At 54.5% G+C, this 15094-nt stretch overlaps 1 protein-coding gene across 3 annotated transcripts in view; it reads right to left on the bottom strand.

Annotated features, from left to right (window-relative positions):
- FOXP4 (forkhead box P4) overlaps window positions 1-4555 on the bottom strand; it is a 50834-nt gene extending 46279 nt beyond the window's left edge. The window contains exon 1 of one of the 3 annotated variants that reach the window (XM_032649693.1): window positions 4281-4555. The gene's annotated coding sequence lies outside the window, so the exon portion shown is untranslated. The remainder of the gene's footprint in view (window positions 1-4280) is intronic. The other 2 variants (XM_032649691.1, XM_032649692.1) reach the window with 2 other exon arrangements.
- Between the last annotated feature and the right edge of the window lie 10539 nt (window positions 4556-15094).

Below are 15094 nucleotides of genomic sequence, written 5' to 3'. Positions count from 1 at the left end.
GAACTGGCCGTGGGTGAAGGTGTGCATTTCCATGGAGAATCCAGGGAGGCAATGTTGAAAGAGGCGGAAACTTCACACTCAAGGGAAGTTTCTTTTTGCTTCTTTAAGATGATCCATCCAGGAGTAGGTCCCAGATTGACGTGAGACTGTCTGCCAAGCTTGTCTTCCATAACGCTGCATAAGCCAGGGTTCCAAACCATAAAAAGTCTCCCTTTTTGGAGAAAGGTGGTGCCGGCCATGTTTCCTCCTCTGTGTTCTAGGGAACTATCCCTCTCATTTTTGCTTCCATGAGCACCTTAGGATGTTGTGGGGAGGGGGATGACTGGACCTTCCAGGGTCATGTGCAGGTGGGAAATGTCAAGGTCTGAGCCCAGACCTTCCCCTAAAGGGAAGACAGGAGGAGGAAACCCAGCCCTCTCGTTGGAGGGCTGAGGGGGACGCAGGCCTGAGCTTTGGAAGAAGGGATGGGGAGTGGCAGGCCCTCCCATCCCCTCCTTTCTCCCTTCCCCACAGCAGAGTCTCAAGGCCTACCGGTTACACTGGGAGTCCTAGGAGCCCCACATGTCAGTCCCAGCCCTACCACTAACTAACTGTGTGACCTCAGACAAGTTGCTTCTTCTCTCTGGGCTTCATTTTCCAAACCCCTAAAATGGAGATTAATTTCCAGTATTCAGTCCAGCACGTGGCCTGGCGGTGCTGGGAATCTAATAATAAAAGCCACCCCTTGGTCAGTACTACCCTGCACCAGGCACTATGCTAGGTACTTTACGTCTGCTCTTCCGTCCTGCTCCCAAACAGGCTCTAAACGGCTATCACTGACCTACCTCACACATAAGAAAACTGACGTTCCAATAGCTTAACTAAGTTCTTCAGAGACCCAGCACCACTGGCAAGTTCCAAAGGCTTTTCCCCTGTGACCCATGTTCTGCCCTGGGGAGGCCTGAGTTCCTTGCCCTGGGTTCCAGGGTTCTGGAACCAAGTCATAGGAAGTCATTTCAGCCGTCGGAGCCTCAGAATCCTGTCAAAACCAGTGCCTGCCCTGCCTTGGTCTGGGAAGCTGGGAGATTTTGAAAGGAAACTGTGCGGAGCTCCTTGGATGGAAGAAATGATTACTTTGCACAGTTTGGGTTATTAGAAAAGTAAAGACATTGTGCCTGCTTGGGATGGGCATGGAGGGGTTTGCATTTCAGCTGGAGAGACAGGAAAGCCACCAAGGCAGTGGGGCAGCAAAGGTTTAGGATGTAGGGAAGGAGGGTGCAGCTCCTCCAGGTGTGGAAGATCAGGGAAGCCTTCTTGGGGAGATGGCCCTTCCCCCCTTGCACCTCATACCTCTCCTCTGAAACAGACACGCTGCTCCCACCCTCCTCTCTCTAATGTGATATCTTATCTGCCTCTCCTACCCTGACAATGTGCAGACCCCAGCCTTCACTGCTTGGGCACACCAGTGCCCAGCCTGGGACCTGCCCAGACAGAATAGGGGCTCAGCAAACCTTTGGGGAATTAATGGATTAAAGGATTCCCCCCTCCTTTCCGGCCCCTAAGGAAGAGGTGTGTTTGGAGTAGGGGCCCAGCAGGATATGCACATTCCTGGCAAGAAGGGATCTACCTGCCAGCAGCCAGAAAGGAAGTTTCTGGCTAAAGGCACAGGGAAGGAGGTTGGGGTAGGGATGTCTAGGTGTGAGAAGTGTACCTACACAGAAAGGGACAGGGACAGGTCCTTTTTCAAGTTAGGCCCAACCTGCCCTCCCCCCACCCCCCAGCACTGGTGTCAGGCCTTTCTCCCCGCAGGGCTCACGGGTTCACCAACTCCGTAAGTCCTGCAAAACCTGCCCAGGACTGGGAGAAGGACAGAAAACCCCACCCAGGGGCCCAGCACTTAGTGCCAGGAGAGAAGGTTCCCATGGTCCCCCCCTTCAGTTTAGTGTCAAAACTGGGACGGGGCTAAGGTAGTGTGGGGGGGGATCCAGGAGAGATTCACATCTTACAGGAGTCCTGAGTTGGCAGGGAGCACTCTCTAGAGCCACCTCCTCCCCCTGCCACGTTGCCCCACTGATGAGAGGGGGAGTGATGCCAAATGGGGAGCCCCATGAGACATAGCCCTGCTTTTGAGAGCCTCAGATCTAAGGGTGCCAGAGCGAGCAAGCTGTCCAGGTGCCCACAGCACAGTCTCAGGGCCCTCCCTCCCTCCTGCCAGGTGACAAAGAGCCCCAGAACCCAGGCAAGACAAAGTTAAAACAAAAATAAAAGCAAAATAAGCCTGTGGATTTCCTATCCCCTGCAGCGGTTTTCTGCCAGGTTGGGCAGGGGTTGTCTGGGGCAGGGGCTGTCTGAGGTGGGGGGCTCTCCTTAGGGCAGCTGGGGCCTGGCCAGCTTGCTGGGCCTTGGGCCCCTGCACCCACCCACTAGCTCACCAGGAGGGTCATCGTCTTGAAATGCCCAGCGCCAGCAGCGCTCAGTCCCAAAAGTGAGCTTCTGGGTTCAAATTCTTGGTGTCGAGGTCTCCATTGCCCACTGTGCTCCACAATGGGACTGGTCAGACCCTCCCGTGGCTACAGGCGGTACAGATGATCCCACAGCTCCTTCCTTCTGGGTGGGAGAAGGGGGCACCCAGGTGAGCCTCCAGCTCCGACCCTAGCTGCCTCTCAAACTGCGCTCCCAAGGCCCTCAATCCCAGACCCAACACAGTTCGCCCTAGGACAATCCAGGCGTCTGCTTTAACACGGGATGAAGGTGCTGAAGTTCAAGTGAAAACCCGCATTGGCCAAAATGCTCCTGGGCTTTCTCAGCCACCACGGAGATGACAGCTTCAGACTTGGGTTTTCTCCTCCGGGTACCCCACCTCCAACCCCTGCTCCAGGCTCCGAGGTCAATAAGCAGGGAGACCCGGCGCTGGGGTGCGAGACACGCGGTGATCTCCAGACGCCTTAAACCCCAGGCACGGAGTGAGCGAGGAAATCAGTCAGGCGGGGGATGGCAAGAGAGGCCCGCGGTGCAAAGGGACGAGCCGGGTGTTCTAAGGGCTCAGGGTCTCCGCGCTCCCGTATCCTCTTCCCCTAACCTAGACAGTCCGGGTGAGACGCCGATGTGTTCACGAGGTCGCCCCAGTTGGAAAGAAGGAATCCGCAGCCGTCAGGGCCTCTGACTCAGAATCCGCCTCCCGCGAAATCGCATAGTCCTTTGCCGGGGACGCCGGGACCCCAGGTCGCTCAGGGCGCCCCGCATTCTAGCGCCTCGAGCTGTAGCTGGGCTCAGCTCAAGTTAGTTAGTTTGGCGTTGATGGGGAGCGCAAGACTCGAGAGCTGCCGAGGTGACCGCCTCTCTAAGAGAGGTGTCTGCCAGGGGGCTGTCCAGGGGAGAGGCCACAGTCCTGGATCTGTGGGGGGTCTTGCTTGGTTATCCCGGGGCACTCTTCCCTGGCGGCCTCCGAACCCTGCTGCCGCCCTCTCTCCCCACTACATGGTGAGGCGGGGCTCTCCCCAAATGGAGTGAATGAAGATATCGGCCGGGTCAACCCCCCACCCGCCAGCACCGGCGCACAAAATCACAAGGGGCCGTTTCCAGACGCTCTCAAGTCCCCAAGAAGTTTTCCGCTCTATCTCCCAGCCGACCCAGGTATGGCGGAAAGGCGTTGACTGGCCCCGGGACCTCCGGGGTGCGACCCCAGCAAACCAAGTCCCCTCCTCACCTAACGCGACGCGTTGGATAGGACCGCGGTGCCCCCCCATCTATCTGCCTCCGGCGCGTCTTGGGGACTGTGGACAGACTGGGGTTGGGGGAGCCCACTTCACCACTTCCCTCCCCGGCTCAGGAAAGTCCGGGCTGGGAAGTACTCTTTGTCTGACTCGGGGCGGGGGGGTGGTCGCGCCCCCAGACACCCCATTCCTCGCGGCCAGGCCGGGAGGAGGCCGGTCCTAGATTCTTGCGGGGAGGGCGGGCCTTAGTAGCCCTTCCAGCCCCCCCAACCCCTGCCGACCTCCTCTGCCCGCCCCCCCCGGCGCCGCGCCGTAGCCCCCACCTGTTCCCCAGGCAGCTCCGGGCCACGGGGGCCTGAGCCGGGGCGGGGTGGGTGTCGCGGCTGCGCTGGGTCAGGGCGCCGCAGCCGGCCCCGGCTGGAACAAAGTGCGCCGGCCTGGGCCCGGCTCCTCCCGGCGCGTCTCCCGCGGGCAGTTTGCAAACACAAAGTGAGCCAGTGAGCGGGCGAGAGAGTGCGCGAGCGAGGGAGTTGGTCTGGTCGCCGGCCCAGCCCCCACCCGCGTCCCCGAGCTCGGCCAGCCACCTACCTGTCCGGCCCGGCCGCTCCGTGCGGGCTCCGGCCCGTCAGCCCGCGCGGGGCATGGGGCTCGCTCCGGTCGCCGCCCGGGCCCGCCGCCGCCCGCTGGGACTGCCCCTCCGCGCCGCTCGGCGCCGCGCAGCTCCCGGGCGTCCTCCCTCCGCGCCGCGCCGGCCGGCCGCCGCGCGCCCTACCCTCGCCGGGGCATCGCACTTTGGGGGCAGCTCGGCTTGCTCCGGCTGTGCTCCTCCTTCCCGATCCTCCCGCGACGCTTGTTCGCTCGCTCGGGCGCCGGGGCTCCGGGACCCCGGCGTCCCCGCCCCCGGCCCAGCCCTGGTTCCGGCCCGGGCTCCTCCCCGCTGCGCCGCCGCCGCCTGCGCCGCGCCCTCCTCGCGGGCTGGGGGCTACGTCCCGGCCGCCGGCCGCACAGTCCGGTCCGCAGGGGCGGCCGGCTCCGGACTCCGAGGGGCTGCGACTGAGCCCGGGCAGCGAGTGGCTGCGAGCGGGCGGCGCGCGGGCGGGGCGGGAGGGGGCAGGGAGGAGGGGGAAGGAGGGAGCGCGCGGAGAGCGAAGGAGGAGGGAGCGAGCGAGCGAGCAGCGAAGGGAGGGAGACCAACTTCTAGCGCTACCATAATTCACCTAAAACAGGTGCAGCAACTTTCACCCTGCCCGGCAGCCAAGTCGTGAGCGAGAGGAGACCACGTGGACCAAACTTTAGGGGTAGAAAAGGTGGGGATCTGGGGAGAAGACGTAGGGCTGCGATCCTGTAAAAAGGAGGGGGGGAGGTGGAGAGACCCCAGGGATTCACACTGGCCTTGCGAATCCCTTGGCGCGCTTTGCAAACTCCAGCTTTTCCCTGGAGTCTGGAGGTACGGCCAAGCCCTGCTCCCACACGGTTCATTGGTTCCCGGCGGGCTGCGCCCTATGCAGGGAGTGGCCGGGGGGCCCAGAGCCCGGAGCCGGTGTCCTTCCTCCTCTCCCTTCTGCGCCCCACTGCGTGGGGCTGGGGGTGGGCTTTTGAACCGGGGGGTGGGGGAGGTGGGAAGGCTCCTTCTGGGCTTTGTGAACGGTCACCCCGGGCGCGCGCCGCCTCCCTCTCCGGAAGGGGAATTTCCCATAAAGTGCTCTGCGAACCGGTGAAGAAAGGGCCCAAAGCCGGACCCACGCGGGCAGAGCGGAGTGCAAAGTAGAAGCAATTATCCGGACAAATTAGATTGTAAACAAAACTCAACGTCTCTTGCCTGAGGGCGGGGTAGGGTGCGGGTAGGAATCGGAGGGATTGTGGCGGTAGCCAAGGTGTGTATTTGGGTTGGGAGGGGGAAGTGTGTATGAGGAAAGGCCCCAGATCCAAGGGGGAGGGCTGTGCTGGTAGCAGGCGCCCCACTCAGAGACCAGTGGAAACCTGAATAAATCCTTCCCCCGCCTTCCACCCCCAGAACATCTCCGGTCTGGCTCTGTGTGTTGCAGTGGGGAGGAGTGAGGGACACCTCAGGGGTTGTCAAAGGAGTGCCCATGACCAAGGGAGGACCCAGCCGTTGGGGGAAGGGCAGGAAGGCCGTGGCTGTAGAAGGCTCTCCTGCCCCAAATCACCCGAGGCAGGTGGAGACGGGCAGACACAGGATGATCCGGTGGAATGTGAGCTGGGGGTGCTTCAGGGATTGGAGCTTAGGATATGCCAGGGCTGTGGCCTGGGGAGAGAGGATTTCTTGGAGGAGAAGCCTCTCCAATGGGGCTTGGAAGAAAAAGAGAGGAGGCTCCCCCTTGGGTTCTCCATCCCTTATTCCATCCCTTTTCTGTGGGTACAATAGCCAGAAGGAGCTGTAATGCCAGTGCTATCTGTCCAGGTCTAGATCCTCTGTATTGCCCTACACAGGGCAGGTGTGACAGGCATATTCAGCTTCTGCTGGAGTGCTTCAAATAGCTAGGTGTGAAATTGTTGGGAGGAGGACCCTAAGCACCATTTATGTGGATACCACAGGGTCCTTTCCAGTGTAGCCAGAACAGAAGCAATAAGAATAAAATAACCACAGCTAACCTTTGAGTCGTACCACATGCCAGGCATGGGACTCATTTCATCTTCACAATAACCCTATAAGTAGATAGTACTATTACCTCCATTTTACAAAAAGGTTAAGTCACTGTCCAGGCTTACCCGGCTGGTAAGTGATGAAGCAGGATTTCAACCAGAGCTGCTTCTGTGAGGCCTTTAAAGCAGTACTGCCTGCTTGTGGGTTACCTGAGGAGTATAGTTTGGGAGAAAGGAAGCCTTTGGTGGTGTGACTCTATTTATTTTCTATGGAGAGTCAGCGCTGGTGGGAGTCAGGGTGTGTGGACAGGCCCGGGCATGGCCTGGAGTTGGCAGATTCTTGTGTAAGCCCAGCTGGATTATGACCACGCCATGCCCCTCAGGTCTCCTTTCCATCCATCCTACAGAGGCTTCAGGTCAGGTGAGAACTAGGGACTTTCAATACAAAAGAAGGAATGAGGTGACCTCCAGTGGGCTTCTCTGGCTGGCTGTCACGCCCACTGCATCCTTTCCCATCACCTTCCTGCGGCAGCCCTCCATACCTCACACGTGGATTCACGTGCCCAAAGGGATTTCCCTAGGAAATGCTTTGGCTTTCATTTCAGTTTACCCTCATCTCCAGGCCAGTTCAGTTCCCAGCACCCTGTGAGTCACAGTGGGGGGCCCAAGGGAGGCAAAGGATCCTGTCTGGGCCTCACCTAAAGGGCATTTTAATGAGGAAGCAAAGCCTCAACGGGGAGAAGTCTCACAAACAGAGTGTTAAGCATAAAACCAAAGAAAGATACAGAACGCACACCCCAAAGTTAAAGCAGCCAGTCCAAAGCCCCTCCTTCTGATGCAGGACCTCTAGGAGAAGGTTCAAAAAAGTGGCCCTTGGCTCCCGAACCAGAGTGCCTGGGAACAGGCAGGAGGGTCCTCTTTCTGCCCTTGTTCCTTCAAAAGGTCTAGGCTGTGGTGTGGCAAGAACCGGGACCCATGGCCTGTCCTACTATGGAGGCCATGGTTAAGAGCACAGAGACTGGAGTGAGACAGCCTAGGGTTGAACTTCAGTGTCTGTCACTTACCAACTGTGTGATCCAGGCAAGTTACAGGAAGGAGCCAGTTTCCTCATCCACGACATTGGGAGAATGCCTCCTGGGGGGTTGGGAGGGTGACATGAAAAAGCCCGGGCAAAGCATCTAGCTCTGTGACCTGTTCATCAGACACTTTCCATAAACACTCATTTTCCGTTTTGTGAGCTCCAGTTTCCTCACCTAAAAATGAGAATACTGACTTCACAAAACTGCAAAGCATACATACATCTGCAGTTGATACTTAGTAAGGGCTTGCTGTGTGTCAGGTACTTGATTCACGTGCTATTTGGCTGCATCGCCCCTGGCATAGAGGCTTTTCTCATTTTACAGTGAGGTACTCAAGCTCGGAGAGGTGAGGCAACTTGCCCCAGGTCACACAGCTAGAAGATAGTACAGCAAGGACTAACTCACAGGTCTTCCTGCTCTGAAGAGTTGCCCTTTCCCAGGGTCAGCTGCCTCCCTGTTGTGGGGATGCAGTGGGTTAGTGGGTGAGCTTGTTCTTAGTACCAGGCCTGGCACTGGGTGTGTGTGTATGTCCAGAAACATTAGTCAGTCCTTTTATTCCCACAGTCCCAACACATCTAGACCCAGGTATTTTATGTTTCCAGTCATCCGATTGCTTGAATTTTACATCTTTTCCCTCTTCAAAATCTTTTCTTAAGGGAATTCCCTGATGGTCCAGTGGTTAAGACTCAGTGCTTTCACTGCCATGGGCCTGGTTCCATCCCTGGTCGGGAAACTAAGATTCCACAAGCCACGTGGCGTGGCCAAAAAAAAAAAAAAAAAGTTCAAAAAACCAAACCGTTTTTTAGTTAATTAAGGAATAAAACTTTACCAGCATGATGTAGTGTCTCAACACCTAAGTATATACTAACAGAAATGCATAATGTGTTCACCAAAAGACAGACACTAGAATGGTCTTAGCGGCCATTCCACAAATAACCATCAACAGTGGAATGGGTGAATAAATGCTGGTAGTCTCATGCATGGGCTAGTACTTGGTAATGAGAATGAACAGGCCATTGCCACACACAGCAACAGGGAGAAGTCTCACAACAGAATGTTGGGCATAAAAGCCAGTCATGAGAGAGAAATTCCACCTATCTGAAATTCAAAAATCGGTCGAACAAAATCGAGGTGTTAGAACGCCGGAGAGTGGCTACTCTAGGCAGGCGAGTAAGTAGGGGTTCCTGGGGGACTGGGAATGTTCTGTAGTTTTTGAATTGGGGATTTGGTTACGTGGGTGTGTTCACTTTGTGACAATTGAGCTGGCGTACACTTAGGATCTGTGCACCTTTCTTTATGCTTTCAAAAAAAAGCCTACAAATTGTTGCTGTTAAAGTCAAGAACCTGCCATATCCTTCCCTCCCTTTCTCCATCCTTCCTTTGCCAGAGGTAGCCAGTTTCCAGAAGCTGGGAGGTAGCCTTCCCAAGTAAGTTTTACGCTCTTAAACATTTAGTGTGGCTTGGGTGTCTCGAAATTTTAAATAAAAACTGTCCTTCTGCTCCTTGCTTTCACTATTTATTGGTGGTATCATTTACTAAATTTCATGTTGCTGACATTAATCGGGTTTGCTGTGTGCATCCCTAGGTCATTCATTGAAAAGGCTTGCGTTCTATCACATCAGTTCACTGCCATTTCTTGACCCAGCCTCCCAGTGATGGACGGTTGGGTTGTTTCCAACGTTTGGCTATTGTGGTCACACTGCAGTGGGCTTCCTTCTGAACAGCGTCTCTCCACCCAGCCACCCAGGGCCTTCTGCTTCTCTCTCCTCCTTTGCCTCCTGACCAGTCAAGCTGACCCCCTTTCCTTTTGTGGTTCCTCCACTCTGGCATCTTCTCTCCTCCCCATCTCCCAGCTGCCCCTCCCCACCCTGCTTCCCAACCTTTCTGACTCAGAAAGACCGAGGATCTGTGCTGGGTGGAGGTGGGGGAGGGATGGAAGGGGGTAGCCTCTTTCTTTGCCACAAAGGCCCCTGTTCTCCAAGATAAATGACGATTTTAACAAAGAAATATTTCATTAAGGGTTGGTATCTTAATGAACTGTGCCAGGAACCTCTAAGGCACTCTCCAGACTCTCCCCCTTTTTAAGGGGGGGCTCCTACTCTTGAGGGGAAGCTTATCAGTTTACCATATTGCCCTGAGTAGAGGACCATGCAGTGTGGAGAGCTGTCCCTGGGGGCTGTGGAGGAGGGGAGGGCACCCAGGCCTGGGGGTGGGGCCTGGTTACCCCTCTTGGTGGCAGGGGCTGGGCCCTGGGAGATGTTTACAGACCTCACTTTTAGGGCCTCAGAGACTCAGGCCTTGTCCACGGGATGGTGGGCATGGGACTCCAGGCTGATTGGTGGAAAATCATTCATTAAGGATCGGGAAATGAACAATAACCTGACAAGCAGTGGACAGTTTTCCATCAATTAGAACACAGTGTCTTTGGGTGAAATGAGACCCCCTCCGTGGAGGGATTTCCGAGCAAGGAGAGAGCAGGACGCAGGCAGGGATGGGCCAAGAGAGCAAACTCGGCACCCTTTCCCTATCCCATGCATCACACCCAGCCATTCACCAAGGGGGCAGGGGGAGGCCGTGCCCAGGGACAAGGAAAGGCCAAGCAGGGGCACAGAGAGGAGTCTTCATGCGGTTCATCCTTCAAGAGCTACCCGAAGTCTTCCTTCCTCAGAAGAACGCTCGGATTTAAATCCCAGTTCTGTCGCTTTCTAGCTTGAAACCCTGAAGCAGGAGGGCTTAATCTCAGTTTCTTCAATTGCAGAAGAGGGAGAAAGATGAGGGTCCAGCAGAGGTGGTGAGTGAGTGAGTGTAACACCTGTAGGGTTCTCCACCCGGCGAGGCATCTCCTAGCTCAGAGCCATGATCATTATCTCTTGATGCTCCAGCCCACTTCCACCTCTTTCTGGCTCCTCCTTAGATGGCTGGTGTTGATTTTACAATGTGTTGTTGGCTAACTTTTATTTCATAAGCGCCAAGTCACTTTTAATACATTGTATTGTTTGTTCACTGTTTAACCATGTGTGCCTCATCTCTCTAACTAGATAATAAACTGAGGTCGGGGCCCATGATTTTAGTCATTTTGGGATTTCCTCTTGCAGCCCAGTGTGCTTTGCACAGTAAATGCACGTTGAATTGGTTTGATTGTAATTTGATGCTTAGTTAAAAAAAAATAGCTTGACACCTCAGGGCAAGTTGGTGCCCTGCAGGTAACAGTGAGGGGGTTGGGGGGGGGGTGGCATGCGGAGTTTTAGGAGCTACGCAGTAAAACTGTGTCTTCAGTGATTGGAGGGAAAGAGCTGGGGGTCAAGGTGGGGACTTGGATGGAAAATGGGACAAGGCAGCACCCTCACTCCCTCGGGGCTGCCGCCTCCTGCCAGAGGGCTGTGCCCCCCATTCTTCTCATGACTGCTCCCTGCACATTTTCTGCTTGTCCACGGGGGGCGGGGGGGATACCTTCAGAGCTCTGCACTCATCAAGGGAAGCATTCCTTCCTCAGGGAACCTGGAAGGCCTGCGTTTTGGGGTCTCGGCCAGTGGCACTGGAGGGTGAGGTGGGCTGTGAAGGAGGAAAGTCAAAGCCAAGGTGGCCTCACACTGGAAATAGCTACCACTTATTGAGCACCTACTGTATACCAGGCACTTTTCATATGTATCTCTGATCTCCACAGTAGTCCTAATGTTTGATTCTTTTGTTTGTTTATTTTTAAAGAGAAGGCAGCGCCCGAAATGGCAGAGGCAATCGATGTGGGGTGGAGATAAGGGGAGAGAAGAGAGAGTCTTTATATGTCTCTGATTGTGTGTGGTGTCTGGCAAGGCCTGTGGAGTGGGGCTCACACATTTCCTGGGCTCCTTCACGCTGGTTTGAGTCCGTTCCGTGCTGGGCCTGGACTCCAGCGCCCACCTCCTTCCCAGTTCTCCTGCACCCTCTCTTCTTTCTGGCCTTCTCTCTTCCAGATCCCTCTGCTCTTGACCCCTGGCCCTCCAGCCCCAAAGACCTCTCTCATGGTTGCTGGGTAGCAGGAAGTCCCTGGAACCAGGCATCCGAAGGCTGGAGTGAGGCTGGATCCTGATTAGAGAAGAACCAACTGTGCGCCCGTCCCTGTGTTAAAGCACTCTTCATTCATGACGTCATTTCATGATGTCATTTCACCTCCCACCAGCCCTCTGAGATGATATAGCAGATGCTGTTGAGTGCCCTGTCTGTGTGCCCTCAACCTGACCACTTATACCCCTAAGGCTTTCAATCACCTACCTGCCTATCTTTGCCTGAGGGCTTCCTCTGGGCATTGGACTCTGTTTTGTCACTATTGGGAGACCAGAAGTGCTGGGGAATTAACACCATCCAGGAGAGCCCCGCACCCATGACTGATGAGCATTGATGTGTGAATAATTGAGATGTGTGCTCTACATGTGCTCACAGGGTTTCCCCAGCAGGACTGAGCCACCCAAGGAGCCAGCTTGATAACCAACTTGATTGCTTTCCTTCCTTCCCTTATCTTATTTCCCCACTTCTCTCCTGGTGTCTCCTTTACCTCCTACATCAACCATGTGTACTGGAATAGTTGTCTCAGGGCCTGCTTCTGGAGGAACCCGGCCTAAGTCAGGTGGGTACCGTTATCATCCTCATTTTACAGATGACAAGACCAAAGCTCCGAGACGTTGAAACTCACACACAGTTCCACAATTATGTAAGCGAAGTGCCTGCATCCACACCCTGGCTTGTTAGACAGCAGAATGTCCACTTCATCGCTCTCCCGTATGCCTTCTTGAAGGCCCTTCCCCCTCTGCCCCCAGAGTCTTGTTCAAGGCCATTCCCCCTGGTTTCCTGCCTTGAGAGGTAAGAGATGAAGAGCAGGGTGGGTCGGGCGTACACTGGCCGGAAGTGGGGAGTGTTTACAGGTCACCCAGCTCTCCCCGCCTCCCCGTGGGTCCCAGGCCAGTAGTCAGAGCCAGTTCTTGGATCTCAGACAGAAAGAGAAGCAATGACCACCCACAGGACTGGACATAGGATGAACAGAAAAAAGTGAATGCTACTTGGAGTGCTGGAGAAGGAGAGGACAGAGTCAGGGGTACACGGAGGGATGGACTCGGGGCTGAGGAAGTTTTCCGAGCCTTTGCGTTATACGAGGGCCTGTGATCAGACATCCCCGCGTGCAGCAGCCCCTGTAAAAGACGAGCAGCCAGGGCGAGAGCTAGGAGAGGATTTCTTGATAGTGGAGTTTGCTCAGACTTGGGCTCTGGAAAGTCCCCTTCTGGGAACCTCAGGCCCAGGGGAGAAATCGGCCAGCATCTTCTATGAGTGTGGAGGTGGGCACAGCGTGGGGATGACCTGAGCCCCTCAAAGACAAAAGTTACACGGAGAGAACATCTTGCAATTTTCTACTTGGTTGGTTTTCACGACATCTTTGACTCAGTTTATGTTCTCCCAGAAGCAGACTCTGACGCAAGGATTCAAGCATGAGTTGGGAGTGGGAAAGTAGGGGGCTCGGCGGGGGTGTGGGTGGTCGGGAGGCCCACATAGGGAGTGTTAGCATGTACTGTGAGTGAGAGGGGCGCAGGCCTGCTGGGGAACCCCGGAATATGTTTGAGGCATGCCTCAAGTTGTCCATATGATGGGGGCAAGGAAGCTGGGGTATTTATCCACCAACTCCCTCTTTGCCATTGGTGGAGGGCTGCTTCCAGACACATTAACTCTCCAGCGCTTCCAGCTTGTCCTGAGTCTAGCCAAGGGCGTCTCCATGGCCAGAGGAAAAAAAAAAGAAAAAAAAAAGAACCCTCAGGCAAAGGGCAGGTGTTGGCAGTAAGCAGCCTTCTCCGTTTGGAGGTAAGTGCCGAGAGGCATAGGCAGAACGCCAGCACCTGCCACACTCTGCCACCCTCCTTGACTTCTCCTTTCCACGTGCCCTTGTGAGCTTGTGTCATTTCCCTCTTAAACGCTTCGGGCTCCCAAGCCTTCAGCCTTGACCCATGGCTCTCCTCAAGCTACATGTCCTCTGGGACAATCCCATGTACTCTCATGGGTTTAACTACCATCTGTGAGTTGGTCCAAGTACCATCACTTTCTTGGACCTCTCTCCCACCCCCATGTCTGTGACCCTCCAGTGATGGCATAGCCAACATGTCCCAGATCTAAATCGTTCAATATCATCTGTATCCACAGACGTGCCCCACCTCTGCACTTTCTCCTCAGTGATGGCATCACAATCTACCCAGTCATGTAGAAACTATTAGAAGTCGCCCCTTGACGCTCCCTAGCCCTTCCTTTCACATCCAATCAGTCACCAAGTCCTGTGGATGTGGTTCTAAAATTTTTCTCAGTCATTCCCTCCTCTCCATCCCCATTCCTACTGCCGTTGGCTGGACCCGCATGATTTTCTACCCGGGTTATTCCAGTAGCCTCCTAACTGATTCCCATCTCCAACCTGATCCCCTCCCCGTACCTCCTTCCAGTCCATCCTCCACAGTGGTCAGAGAGTTCCACCTACAGTGCCAACTTGAACTTGTCATGCCTTGTTCAAGACCCATTCCCACGGGGCCAATTTCAAGTACGCCGGTCTGGTACGCAGAGCACAAGGTATCCTTTCTTGAACCTTCGATTCCATCCCTGGCCACTCCCAGCTCTGCCGCTTCCGTCTTGTGGCGTGTGCTGTGCTCTTTCCTCTCATGCCGTGTCCTCTGCTTGGAATACCTGTTCTTCCACTTGCTTTCACAGTTGACTCGAAGACCCAGCTTAGATGACACCTCTCCTCAGAAGTTTTCCTTGAATGCTCCGAGCTGGATTACTCTTCTTTTTGTGCTCTTGTATTGGTGCAAGCATCAAAAAATTCACTGCAAATGGGCTTAAATAACAATAGCAATAGATTGACTTGTGTAACTGAAACATCAAGGGGTAGGCCTTGCCACAGGTGGTGTGTGATCTAGGGGCTTAAAAAATGATGCCGTTGCGGTCTCTGCATGCTAACTCTGCCTTATCCTGGGTGGGCTTCATTCTCAGAGTCCTTGGAGGCAGTCCTATAGCTTCAGACTCACATTCTCCCCAGTTCAGTCCAATGAACTGTTCAAGCAAATGCTGGCTTGTTGGGACCTGTCTAGGGATTTACTTGCCCCTCTCCAGACCAATCAAAATGTCCAGGGGCTTAGAACGTTCTACTTCAGCAGTTGGCAAACTCTGGCCAACTTGTTTCTGTAATGGCAGAGTTCAGTAGTGGAGGCAAAAGACCAGCAAACTTTTTTTGTAAAGGGACAGATAGTACGTGTTTTAGGCTTTGTGGGCTGAGGCAAGATCAAGCATATTATGTAGCGACAAGAGATATTATGCATAACAAGACAGAAAACAAATTTCCACAAAATTTTTATTGATGGAATTACAATAATAATTGAGTACTTTTTTTTTTTGGTAATAAAAGTTCTACTAATGAGAAGAATGGGATTTTTTTGGTAAGGGTGGGAGGGATAACATTTTGCTTAATTGGAGTTCAAAGTTAAGGCTCCTTGCCATCAGATCGATGACAAATGTTCATCTATAAAAATTATTCTTAAAAAAACAAAAATTATTCTTGGCACTTCCTGGTGGTCCAGTGGTTAAGACTCCGCGTTCCCAATGCGGGGGGCCTGGGTTCGATCCCTGGTCGGGGAACGAGATCCCTCATGCATGCTGCAATTAAGAAGCCCAACTGAGAGTCCTCATGCTGCAACTCAGAAGTCCGCATGCCGCAACTAACGA

The sequence above is a fragment of the Phocoena sinus genome, chromosome 11 (genome assembly GCF_008692025.1).
Source record: "Phocoena sinus isolate mPhoSin1 chromosome 11, mPhoSin1.pri, whole genome shotgun sequence".
Classification (NCBI taxonomy): domain Eukaryota; kingdom Metazoa; phylum Chordata; class Mammalia; order Artiodactyla; family Phocoenidae; genus Phocoena; species Phocoena sinus.
This window is presented reverse-complemented; position numbering and strand designations above follow the sequence as displayed.